The 14,012-nt window shown below is 40.9% G+C and overlaps 1 long non-coding RNA gene and 1 pseudogene across 1 annotated transcript in view; both read right to left on the reverse strand.

The window, feature by feature from the left end:
- Positions 1-2,182: 2,182 nt before the first annotated feature.
- LOC129498693 (U4 spliceosomal RNA) lies at positions 2,183-2,260 on the reverse strand (annotated as a pseudogene).
- A 2,610-nt stretch (positions 2,261-4,870) lies between these two features.
- The window catches only part of LOC129521563 (uncharacterized), a 110,359-nt gene continuing 101,217 nt past the window's right edge, over positions 4,871-14,012 (reverse strand). Inside the window, exon 4 of the long non-coding RNA XR_008666836.1 lies at positions 4,871-5,014. This is a non-coding gene — a long non-coding RNA (uncharacterized LOC129521563). The remainder of the gene's footprint in view (positions 5,015-14,012) is intronic.

Here is a 14,012-nt window from a genome sequence, read left to right on the forward strand (position 1 = left end):
GGGGCTCAAAGTTTAGTGGGAGTGACAAGATGTAAATATTATTAATGCTAGTACCGTGTAATAATTAATGTAACAGAACCGATGTAGCACTCTGAAAAAGACAGGAGGAGGAAATGAAGAGCTGGGAGAAGGCAACTGTGAATCCTCCCCAGAAAAATCCTACTGGAACTCAGACATGAAAGAGGACCTGAGGAGTTTCTCCAGATACAGAATAGAATTACAGGCTGGGGCACCATTTGTGCAAAAGCAAGGTGGACGTGCTGAAGTTTGACAGGTTGAAGAATGCTGCCAGTGCTTGGAAGACAGCCAGAATGGGGTCTCCCGGCACACACTGGCACAAACACAGCAGTCATTAACAGTGAGCAGCCATCCTGAGAGGGCCTGTTCTGTTCGACTGCCTAGTCCCTCTCTATGCCAAACTGGTTATTATTTTGAATATCATCCTCCCCGTCAATGGTGTGGGAGATGATGTGGGAAGTGTCAACACAGGCTGTAAATGTCGGTAAAGAATAAAAAATAAGCCCTGCTGGTTAGTTCACTACTCCCTGAACATCAGACATCTACTTCACAGAGAAAACTGCTACAGTTCTCTGTTCTCCTTATTAGTGATACTCTTGTGTAAAATTTTCAGTATCATCTAATTGATATTAAATAAGCAATTAGTACTGGTATATACATATTATATTTATATATATATATATATTATTTCTATGTAATTGCTGTGTTACAGAAGGGTGTAAACTAAGTCCTATGCCACTTAAAAGATGTGAATGTACCTTATACAAATGTGACAAAAGTGGAGATGCTCATGGAATTCCCACACACTTTCCCACATTGACGAGCCCACACCTGAGCTGTTTTGACTGATGATACATATGTAGAAGTGATGAGTATCACTCCAGCCAAGTATTAAGAGCTACTGAGTGTTCCATGTACTTTCCTCCTCCATTTTCCACCACCATGGGATGGTGTGTCATGAACTCCTTTGCTGGACATGTAGCATGAGTAATAAAGCTCTTCTATGTTAATAAACTGGGTTTTCAGGATTAATTTGTAACAACACAAGCTAGCACTATCCTAATGTCAGAATTGTTAACAGAAGTGGAGGATTGCTTGCTCTTATGGACTGAATGCTTGTGTCCTCCAAATTCATACTTCAGAACTTTACCCTCCAAAGTGATAATAGGAGGTAGGACCTTTGGGAAGTAATCAGGATTAGATGAGGTCACGAGAGTCGAGTCCTCATTCATGAGATTAGTGACCTTATAATTATGCATCAGGAGAACACTTGCTTCCTCTCTGTGCACTCTGCCATGTAAGAATATGGAGCAGTCAGAAGTCTGGGGTCCAGAAGAGAGCTCTCACCAGAACCTGACCAAGCCCTAATCTTGAACTTTCAGAGCTGTGAGAAATAAATTTCCTCATTTATAAGCAACCTAGTCCATGGCATTCTGTTACAGCAGCCCCAACTGACTAAGAAATACATCAAAATCTAAAATGTGTAGTTTTGGTTTAGTGACTGGTGGTATATAGTGATGAAACATATCAGAGGCAGGACGCCTGGGTGGCTCAGCTGTTGAGCGTCTGCCTTTGGCTCAGGGTGTGATCCCGGGATCCCAGGATCGAGTCTCACATCAGGCTTTCTGCATGGAGCCTGCTTCTACCTCTATGTCTCTGCCTGTGTGTGTGTGTGTGTGTGTGTGTGTGTGTGTGTGATGAATAAATAAATAAAATCTTAAAAAAAAAGAAAGAAATGCATCAGAGGCAACAAACATGGCAATCTGTGTTTCTCAGGAACAAAATATTGGTAAAACTGTCATCTGAGGAAGCCTACTTGGTACCAGGCCATTTGGGTTCTAAGCCAGATACTCAGGAAAGACATTGAAAACCTGGATCTTAATTTTGCTATTACTTTTCTGTGTCCAGATTTGGCAAAGGGTCAAAGATTTGAAAGGGGCGATTTCAGAGAGAACCACAGAGGTGCACATACAGAACTGAATGATAGAGAACTAATGCAGAAATCTGGGGCCCTGAACTATGGGAAGAGTTGGCTTTGAAACCCCCTCAACATAGGAGTTGGGATTTAGAAGGGTTTTTATTGCCAGTTTTATCTGTAAGATCTTTCAAAGCAAAGCTTTGTTTTCTTTCTTTTCTTTTCTTTTCTTTTCTTTTCTTTCTTTTCTTGTTGTTGTTGTTTAATTAGCAATAATCGCGCCTCGGATAAACCTCATCGGCTATGATACTGCCACTCTGCAAAGCTAAAGTTTTTTTTTTTTTTTAATGTGTAATCTTCTAACTAGAGCCAATAGCCTCAGTAAATTAAAAGCTAGAGACATGCTGAGAAGGTGAGGAAGTAGACATTTTAAATGGCATTTAAAAGAACTGTATGATTACTGATATGTAGAACTTATTGGAAGCAAGTGAATTAGAGGCCTACTGATTTTTTTTAGAAAATTTTGCTGCCAAAGACTTATAAATCCTGAAGTTTAAAATAACTCTTGGTCTCCCAATCATTCATGGTCGGGAAGCAGGCTGAAAAAAATTGTGCAAGCTCAAAGGGCAGTATATTCCCCAGTGCCCATTAAATGTGGCCAAGGAATATAACGGACAAATAAGAATATCCTGGAAAGAGATCCAAGCATCTTGGAGAACAATGGGCAAGGAGTCTCCCAGAGAACAGAATGAGTGTCTAATCAAGTAATATTCTTCAAGTCCAGATCCTTAAAAGTGTCCCCAGAGAGAGGAGACAAATGGCTGTTATGTGTCTTCCATTATTCCTATTTATTGTGGTTAATTTTATTTCTTTTGTACCATTATATAATGGGGGCAAGTAGAAAATACATTTAGTTCACAAGATTCTGGACTAAGAAAAACTATATTTGGACACAAACAGTTGTGTATCATATGGATATTCTGTATTTTGAGCAGGATACATGACAGATGGAATCTTAGATCATTTCTCTTGGGGAATCATTGAGTATTTTCTATATGTGAGAGTATCAAGAGGGAAACAAGGCAAAACTCAACTTAGGAAAATTTAAGTAAGTTTATTGATAAAGGAATTAGTTCTAAAGAGGTAGGTAATGTGTTGAGGGAATAGTAGGGATGGTGCAGAAACTTGGGGCTGGTTGTCATCCGTAGGCCCAGAAGAATGAAGGGAGTGAATGGTTTCTAGGATCTGGAAGGAGAGCAAGAATGAGTCATTTAGGTCAGTTCAAAAGGCTCAGAAAGCCAAGGTGATCTCACAAAGAGAGACTCAGGAACATAAATATCCTGACCTAATTTTCTACCTCCTCTTAGGTCTCCTGGGTCTTCTTTTTTAGTCATCCCAGCTGGAAGCCAGTGGATATTGAAGCCTTTGGACATAGTCCATGTATGTTAGCTTCAATGGGCAGGGAGCTGGCTAACAAAGGGGCAGAAAAGATGTGGAAGGGAAGACAAAATACATGGAAGTGGGAAAGAGGGAAAAGAGGGTTATTGACTGACCAGAATAGAAAATTCAGGCACGTAGTCCTACTCCAACCCCCTTTCACATATTCACAATTTGGAGTTTTCAGTGAGGGAGGAATAAATACATGCTTTGAGCAGCAAAGCCCTCATGATGCAGTTGCAGATGGGTGAAATTCATAGCTTCAGCACTAGATCATTGATTTAGACCAAAATTCAAAGTTCATGACTCCTTGCAAGGTGCCATGCTGATGGCCCAGGAATAGTCATAGCCTGATTAAAAGTAAGTACCAGGGAAAAAAGTTCATGAAGCATGGCAGTGTATGACTACCAGGAGATGATGACCACATTCTCCACGGATGACTCTACTTACCTCTTGATTGATACATGGCCTTAACGGTGCCAATTCTTTACCTCTCTCTAATCCCATGTCCTTTATCATGTGACTTTGCAGTTCCTTTCACTATAGAGATGGAGTCTGTTTTTACCGATCTTTGAATATAGCCTGTCCTTGTGATTTGCTTTAGCTAATAGTAGTATATTAATTAGAAGAGATAATATGCCAGATCTAAGCCAAGGCTCAAGAGGTCTTGTGTCTGCTTATGCTCTGTGCCTGTGTTGCCATCATGAGAACAGGCTCTGGTTAGTCTGCTGGAAGATAAGGAAAATCTAAAGCACAGCCAAGTCACTCCAGCTAATGGAGCAACAGCCACCCAACCTCACACATGGGAACAATCCCCAGCAAAGATCAGAGATTAATCTGCTTGCTGTTGACTCAAGACACTTGAACATAGTTACTGTTGTATGCTACGGTGGTTCTATGGCTGTTTATTACAGCAGCTGTGACAATAGATAACTAATACTCTCTCTTATTTCTCTCCAGCCATACTATCGCTTCATTGGGCTATTATTCCACTTTAATGACAGCTTTGACTGCATAATGACTGTAAGTCCAACTCATGAACAGCAATTTTCACAATGTCTTTGACCTCAGTCCTTGTAAGAATTGTGTTAGGCCTTTATTTGGCCTCAGTCTCTTTAATCACGCTTTAATCTAAATCAAATTTCCCTGAGTTTAAATTCTAGCTTTGCTTTTTAACAGCTGCAATCTTGGTAATTAAACTTGCAAAACTTCAAACTCCTCTTTTTTAAAATGGGAATAAACTGTCGTCAGAACTAAATGAGAACATATGAAGCTTTTAGCATAGCGCCTATGCTTTCACTCATTGGTAAGATTAGTCACAAGAGAAGAGATCCCATCTACTCCTTGTTATTATCACCTTTAGAGCTGAGGTGTGGCATGTAAATCACAAAACTGGATGGAAGGAATGAGATGGACCACACAGTTTTTACTTCTGTCTATTGTTTATTGCATCGTTTTTTAGGGAAGAAAAAATTTAATGAGGGCCCGTAACTTTATGAATAAAAACCAAGAGGCCAAGAGTCCTCAGCTTATATGTGGTTTGTGTTTACATATTCCCATGAGGGCTGCACTGCAGGTCACTTAATTAAATCAACAAAGTCTGGAGCAGATGATTCCCAGTGGTGTGCTGAAGCCAGCCTATACCTGTTGGTGAGAGTCATTCATTCAATTTTCAGCATTTTTAAGCCAGTTTTTATATACAATTAGTATTAAAAATTAAGCTTATCAATTTACTGTGCAAAAAGTTACATTGAATACAAAAGTAATACATACTCAAACCTAATTAATTTATTATTTGTGTTCTTGGGCTTATTGACATTGATTGTATGGTAGAAATACTACATAGTGGTGTGCTGCTGCACATCTCTTCCCCACATGAGTACAGTGACGCCACACTGGCTCACTGAGGTTGGCCAGAGTGGAAAGTCTAAGTGACTACAACAGGGCCAGCATACAACTGAGTGACTCCATAAGTACCTAGAAGGCACTGCTGTGTTTGTACTTGTTTAGAATGACATTCCCTGACTACTTTTGCTGTGTTATAATATTTTGTTATGATAATAGGAAGTTGCCTAAAGCTTTCAGTATTCCTCCAAGGAAAAGTTTTCTTTTTCAACAATATACTGGTGAGTCAATAAACTTTAGAACAAAACATCAGAATTAACTACAGAATGTGGTCAATGTCATTCTTAGCTACCTCATGCTCTGGCAAGGGGTAGAATGAGAAAAGGAGAGCAAGGATGAGGCAACCTTAGAAACCCGGGGCAAATATTTTCTGAGGATTCTGTGACTGATCTGTTTTCCTGGCTGACTGTGGTGTGTGGAGAGAAGAGGGAATCGTGGGTACGGGTGAAGGGGATGAGACTTTCAAGCCCAGCTCCATTGCCTACCATATCTCTGATCCTGTTCTAGTCACTTGGACTCTCCTGGGCCTCAATTTTACCCAGAAAATGAGAAGATTATATGAGATTATATGTAATGTCTAACTTAGTTCTCAAACCTGATGGTGTTCAGTTCACAGAAGAAAAAGGAAAAAAGAGGAAGAACAGCTCTGGAAGACGCTCCATTTCATCTCCTCCATTCTTAATAAATCTTTGGTGGCCAGGACAATTTCAGAGAAGTGTGTCCCGTATGAGTAGAGCTCTTCCTTAAAAGGAGAGAATTTAATGCAACAAGAAACAGTATTCATAGGGAGATTGAGACCTGTACTTCACAGCTTCTGATTTTGTTACAGGTCATGTAAAGAAAAAACTTGGACCCTTCATGTACCTGGATAATTTTAAAGGAATGTACAGGCTGTCCTGGAGCAGGTACCAGAAATAGGCTGCTTTGTCCACTTTACAGATAGCTGGTCTCTGGAAATACACCCCAGTGCGGGGTAGGAGTGGCAGACAGGAGATATGGGGCCTCAGATCTTGTTGGGTAAACAGACCCTTTGGAACTGGTCAGCTCTGGCCATCCCCAGCTCGTTTGTGGAGTCCTCCACTGCCCCAACTTCTTGCTCTGAGGCCAGCAGCCACCCCTGCCTCTGCCTCCACTTTGGTGAGTGGGAGCTAGGCTCCCACTGCCATTGAGCAAAGCAGGGGACACTCATCACCCTGAGTCAGGCAAGCTGGAGGGTATGACCTATTAGACCACAGCACCCTCACCACACGCACACTGGAGTCTGACTCAAGACCACAAAAGCAGGACAGTCAGACTTCTGTGGCTAAGATCCCTTCACCTCCTCAGTTCCCAAACTCCCTGGGTGTCAGTCCACCCATCCTATGAGCATTCCTGGTGGTGAGAAACCTCAGGGCCCTGGGAGGATTGCAGGAGAAAAAAGCAGTTTAGGGCAAAGTGATTTATGCTTTTAAGAGCAAGCTGGCACTGGGATTCCATGCTGGGTATGGAGCCTACTTAAAAAACAAAACAAAACAAAAACAAAAAACAGAGACCAAGCTAGCACCATACCATCAGATGAAAATTTTTTTCAGAATTTGCAAACAATTCCTTACATTCGAAGAGGGCTTTGATCTCTTATAATTTTATAATTTTGTTTTCCAACTAGATTTTGAGTACTCAAAGCCTCCTTAGTTTATGCTTTTTCCAGTGCCAGTCATAAGGAGCACCTGGGGTGCTTATGATTTGATGAATGTTTCCCCAAGGAGGGTTGTCGTTTCAACTCTTGACCCCTCTAGAAATGGCCATTACCTGCCTGGCAATATGACAGCTTTGGTCAGTGCTGCCAGCTCACCTCCCCACCACAAATTATATCTTGTCTTCTGCAAACTCACTTGACAAAACAAAAAGCTTTAGTGGCCAATATAACCCCTTTTCTCTATTTGCTTTAGTTCTATGGTGGAACATATTCCATAGACATATATATGTGATTTTTTACACAAAACCTATCTACTCCTGAAAAGTATTATTAGCTGATCTACTTGTTTTGATATGTAGATCGATTTTGAGGGTCTCTCCTAATCTAAAACTTATTTTTTTCCTAAATACTTCATTAATAGTTCTTGATCAAGCCAGATATAAAAGTAATCAATTAATCTGAGCAATCTTAGTCCCTTACGATGGATTTTAAGAGCCACTGTATTCTACTCCTACATATACACTGAAGAGGAATGAAACATATGTTCACATAAAAACCTGCACGTGAATAATCACAACAGCATCATTCATAGTAGCCAAAAGGTGCAAAACCCCCAAACATCTACCAACTGATGAAAAGATAATGAAAATGGGGTATATCTATAAATGGAATATTATTCAGATATGAAAGGCAATGAAATACTGATATGCTATATAGCACAGATGAACCTTGAAAGCATTATGTAGGCAAAGCCAGACTCAAACACCACATATTTTATTTATATGGTGTCTAGAATAGACAAATCTAAAGAGGCAGATGGTAAATTAGTGGTTGCCTAAGGGTTGATAAGAGAGGTCGAGGGATGTGAAAATTAGTAAAGGGACACCTCACTAGAGTCCAGAGGCTGAAAGTGGGAGCCCTACCACTCAATGTCAATTAGAGGAAGAATTATTACAAAAGAAGAATCTCAATAAGAATGAATCATTAATTATAGGCCCCCCAAAGGGAAAGATGTACAATGTACCTCCTATAAGAAACTGACTAGCCCTACAACTCAGCCAATGAGAAACCAACATCTCCCTGAACTGGTGTTTTTCCCCTATTGGATTTTAGTTCAAAACAACTCCTCTCAACTCCATTCTTTTTTACCGTAAAATAACATTTCTCTCCTTTGTTGTCCTTGCCTATGGTTTTGCCATAGCTTGCATGTCCTGAACTGCATTTTCTATTCCCAAATAAACCCATTTTTGCTGGTAAAGTAAATGATTCTTATTTTTAAATCTGACAGAGGGGAAAAAGGCCAACATGGGAGATAAGGACTGATTATTAGTGGGTATAGGGTTTCTTTTTGGGGTGGTGGAAAGGTCCTAAAATTGATCATGATTATGGTTGCACAACTCTGTGAATATACTAAAAACCACTGCATTGTGCACTTTAACTGGATGAACTGAACGGTCTGTGAACTAGATCTCAATAAAGCTATTATTAAAAAATTAAAGTTAGCCAATCTTTAAGCCTCAATTTTTTTTATTTTTTCCATTTTGTATTGTCAATAGTAATACTTTACTATTGTGTAATTAAGATTATGGTAACAATCATCTTAAGTAACAATATAATAATTATCAAAAATAGTGCTAACATACTGTTTTTTCACGGAATAGCCTTTTATATGGAACAATCAGGAAATACGGTTTAGTTGAATGGACTGGCAACAGCTACTATTTTATCGCCTTCTAAAAATTATTGGCCTGTGTGAAAATCAAAGTTCTTTTAATGCCTCCAGGGAACTGTGTGACCTACATTGTGTTTCTTCTAGGTATCATCTCCTATCACTCTTCCTCCTTGTTCCTCCTTGTTCAGTGGCCTCTGACTTCCTCTGTCCGTGCACAGTTGGCACGCTCCTGTCTCAGACTTCTGCCCTGGCTATTGCATGAGCATGCCCTGGAATGCTCTTCCCACATGTATGAACATGGCTTCACACTCGGTCATTCAACTTTTGCCCAGAAGTCAGCTTCTCAATGAGGCCTTCTATGACCACTCTAGTGTGTCCTTCAAACATACTAAATAATTTCCTTATTTATTATGTTTATATTTTCTTCTGTTTCCCCCTTCAAAATATAAGCTCCATTAGGTTAGAGATATTTGGCTACATGTTTTCCAGTCGATCCCTGGCATGTACCACAATGCCTGGGCATACAATGCTAAGTTAATGTCTGCTGAATGGATGAATGGACACAGATGCTAGTAGTTCACTTTGGGGTGCACATTCTGTTCTTTGCTACTTTTTCAATCAGTCCATCTCCAGTTTTAGACATTCACTTGGGACTGAATACCAAAGGAAAACAACAACAATAACTGTAAAACAGGGAATATGTATCTTTGGAGAGTAAGGGGTCAATCCTTTAAAAAGATAAGAATCCAAATATAGAAATAAACAATATAAAACACATCTGGACTACATATTAATTATTATTCTGGTAAAAATATTGATAGATCACTCTGAGATCTTTTTAAAGTCAATATCATATATTCGGCCAGCCAAACAGTTACTAATTGAGCATCTTCTGTGTGCCAGGCACATGATGACAGTGAAGTAATGGTGGAGTTTACATGGTAGTGGGAAGACCAACAAAAACCCACCAAAGTAGTACATATGATGTCAAGTGGTGCTGACTGCTATAAAGAAAAACCAGGGGATGCCGGGTTGCTCAAAGGTTTAGCACCTGCCTTTGGCCCAGGGCGTGATCCTGGAGTCCCGGAATCGAGTCCTACAATGGGCTCCTTGCATGAAGCCCGCTTCTCCCTCTGCCTGTGTCTCGGCCTCTCTCTCTTTCTCTCTCTGTGTCTCTCATGAATAAATAAATAAAATCTTAAAAAAAAAAAGAAAAATCAGTAAGGTAGGCAATAAAAATTAAAGGGGTGTTGGACTGGTTGGCAAAGGCCTGTGACATTTGCACAGACTTGAATAAATTGAGGCAGAGACTCAGGCACATCTGCAGAAGAGTGATCCAGGCCCAGGGAAAAGCGCTCCAGGCCCAGGGAAGAGCTAGTGCTAAATCCTGCAAGTGGGATATGTTGGGATTTTCTAAGAGCCTGGAGTGAAAAAGAGTGAGAGGAAGTGATGTTGGAGTGGTCTCTAGGAATCAAGTCACCATGAAACCTTGCAGACCATGGTCAAAATTTGACAGCTATATTCTTAGGGCCAAGGGAGCTTATGCCAGGTTGAACTGACATGATCACTTCTACATTGAGTGACATGATCTGACCTACATCTCAGGAGGACTGTTTTGACTTTGGCAATGAGAATATAAGCAAAGCAATAGGATGCATCGTATATGAAAACCAGAAGGAAATCTGGGGCTATACTCTATTTGGAAAGCAGAATTAGGCCTTATGGCTAAAAGAAGTAAGTGGGGTCATCTTCTCCTTGGAAAGATCAGAACCCCACAGAATGCTGACTTCCTTCTGGGATTGCTCTGTATGATGGACAAGCTGGCATGTGTGTAAAGGCAAAACAGGACAGTGAGGAAGATGTATCTCCTGTGATGAGGAAACAGCCAGCTGTGTTGTGGTGAGTTCTGTCTCCTCAAAGGCAGGACCCAAACATACCATGGGATGTACTCCCAGTCAGAGTAGAATGTCAAGATGTTCTACCAGTTCCCCCAAGTTACATAAAACAGAGGGTCTTAACTGAGTTTGCTCCTCTCTTAGAATGGGTTCCCCAAAGGCAATCCCCGAGATAATAATTCAATGGCAAATAGATTCGTAGAGAAGCAGAGGATACCCAAATGTAGGAGAGGAAAAGGGAGGGCATTTCATTGAACCAGCTACTGCTGTGAGACTTAGTCCTACTGGAGACCACTGGGAAATGGTGTGAATCTATGGCTCTCTTGTATCCCACCTGAGTGGCAACAAGGGCATGGCGGAGGTTTGTATGTACCAAGTCCTGTGTGTCATTCACTGAGCGCTGCTCCTAGGAAGTATTCATTCCCCTTCACTTCCAGCCTAAACTGCTGTTAATGTTAATGTCTGAGCTGCAGGCTGTGGGGGCCAGAGGAGGCCCTTAGGCAAAGAGGAAGTTGGGATTCTATGCCCTGAAGGAGTAAGGGTAAGAGGTGTGGATGGGATATGCACAATATACTCTAAGCACTCCTCAGGACTAAGCCATTCTTGGAAGCTACACATAGTGGCACCCCTTGGGGATTTTGCAACCAGACTCATGTTCATCCTGGCCTCCCCAAGTCCAGTTTCTATGCCTTGGGCAGTGCTGGGAGGGAGTACATCCTCTTGTGTCTAAATCTATGGGTCATCTTTTGCGGAATTCATAGTTTCTGCAGGGCTGATGGTATTAGCAGTGGTGAAAACTTACAGTGAACTGATCATGGGTCAGTGGTAATACCCTAAGTGGCTCTTTGGGGAACTCAATCATGGAAAAGCAACAGTTTATAGATTATTTTCTATTTGCGAGTATTTCCTTAGGGAAGAAGCTTATGAGGCCAGTGGCATCTTTCCTGGATACTAGCAACCAACATTTTTGTTTCTGTCCTCATTAAATAGTGTGTCCAGGGTACATGTGTTCTACATGATTTAACAAACAGCACTCTCTCATTGGCAGGCAATGCAAATACAGTATGATTAGCTTAAAGCATTTTCCTTCAGAGCTGAAATTTTTATTTGATGCCAGCATTAATCTGGGTGAAAATGATGTATGACTGAGTTTTAATTAGACTCTGAAATGAAATGTGTGTGTGTGTATGCATGTGCACACACTTGCATGGAAATGATGACCTGGTTTTAACTCTAGCGGTAAAAGCAAGGTTGCTGTAAGGCAGAAATGACATCATCAGGACCTCAGGAAATCCTCATTCAAACTTCCAAATATACAAATAGATTCTTTTTATTCTGCTATGAATCAAAATGATGCCATGTCCTGTAATGAAGGATGTTGTTGACCAGGTTGAATGGGAGCCAGCCATGCTTTGCCTTTGTTTATATGTCATTTCAAAGTTCAGCATCTTAAGGCTAGTAATCACCTTATTTGGCAAATATTCAGCAGTACTGTTTCCAGATTTATTCTGGGGTGACAGGATTTTCATTTAATCTTTACCCCAGTGTAGAAGACATGTTAACTGCTTGAGGCCAGATGCACAAATATTTGTGTACTTTACTCAGGTTACTGTGCAGCCAAAATTAAAACAGAGAGTAATAACTGAAAATAATTCCTACCTTAGTGACTTGAGGTAAACTGTCATTGAGCCAAAGAATTTTTTTAGTTGTCAAATGCAAATAGATGTGGGAGTGGGTCAATAGATAACATGGGTTTATTATTTCTTTCATGCAGGAAACCATATGCAACTACTAGATTCTCTAAATATTAACTTCTCAAACTGACCAGGTAACTCGCTCCTGGGGATGCCAGGATGGAATGGTCTATTGAACAGGCAAACAGGGATGGAAGGGAGTTAGTTTAGCTGTAGCACAGTTAGGGCAGTGATACTAACACTTCTGAAATCAGCTACTCTAGAAGGGAGAAGAAATGGGTAGGAAATATCAGAAAGGGAGACAGAACATGGAAGACTCCTAACTCTGGGAAACGAACTGGGGGTGGTGGAAGGGGAGGATGGTGCGGGGTGGGGGTGACTGGGTGGCGGGCACTGAGGGGGGCACTTGAAGGGATGAGCACTGGGTATTATTCTGTATGTTGGCAAATTGAACACCAATAAAAAATAAATTTATTATTAAAAAAAAAGAATTAAAAAAAAAAAGAAAGAAACACAAAGGTGTAAGTCCCCTATCCAGCAACATAGAGCCCATGTGGTATCTCCCCTTTGAGATTTCAGAAGGGGACATGCAGCCCAGCTTCCCCAGCTGCAGGAAAGGAGAAATCACCATAAATGCTGAGATAATGCCTGAACTTGTAGTGTCTTCTGTACCGCCTTCTGGTCCACCCCCATCACATTCTATCTTTGTTTCAGGCCATGACTCATGACCCGCCCCCACCCCTCAGTCAGCTGTGACTCACAGCTGAAGCCAGATAAACTCAAACTCAACCCTGAATGATGGCAGGAGTGGGAGAGAGCTACAGTGCTTTTTCCTTTTTTTTTTTTTTTTTGGCCTAGTGAGAAAAGTTAGGTCAAATGCAGGTGGTGGGAATCATGTTTGAGATTATTTATTTATTTATTTATTTATTTATTTATTTATTTATTTATTTATTTTGGTTCTGTCTTTTTCTGTTTAATTTGGGGGAATTCCTGCCTGCACTGAATGAGGGATTCCATTGGGTGTTCCCTTTTAAGGTAACTCAGTAATACTATGGCTTACACTTCTACCATTGGGAATAATCTATCTTTGAGTGTGAAAACAGTCCCACATTTTTTTACCGCTCTCTGTATCCCTGCTCTTTGCAATGTGACTTTTCTGATACTCCCATAAAGGGTGGGGTGTCTTTCCTCACTTTCAAATGTAGGTTTGGACACGTGGCTTGCTTTAGCCAACAGCATGTTGCAAAAGTGATCCTGTGCCAGTGTAGGGTCTGGGCCTCAAGAGACCATACATTCTCTGGCTCTCTTTTTACTCCTTTGCTTTCTGTGATGGGAAACACAGGCTAGCTTGCTAGTGAGTGACAACCATGTGCAGCAGAGCTGAGTCAACCAAGTGAAGGCCGTCCTAGAGCTATCAGACCCCAACCCACCTGCCAGCTGACCACAGACAAATGAATACATCCAGCAGAAAGCAGCCGACTTTAGTCCAAATTAACAGAACTGCTCGACTGATCTGTAGCTCCATGAAAACAAAAACAAAAAATTGTTGTTTTGGGTCACTAATATTTGCAGTTTTCTGTTGGCAGTGCATAACTGACATACTACCTTTGTGCATTTTAACTCAACTATATGGACTGGCCTTTTTACAGTAAGAGAAGTCATGCCATATGTGTTTTAGGAGACTATATTTCTGAATACTGAGTCCTCTTAAAACACTGCAGCTTAAAGGCCCTTCCAAAATTGGAGAAATTTGGGATCCCTGGGTGGCGCAGCGGTTTGGCGCCTGCCTTTGGCCCAGGGC

Source organism: Nyctereutes procyonoides, unplaced genomic scaffold (genome assembly GCF_905146905.1).
Source record: "Nyctereutes procyonoides isolate TBG_1078 unplaced genomic scaffold, NYPRO_anot_genome, whole genome shotgun sequence".
Taxonomy (NCBI): Eukaryota; Metazoa; Chordata; class Mammalia; order Carnivora; family Canidae; genus Nyctereutes; species Nyctereutes procyonoides.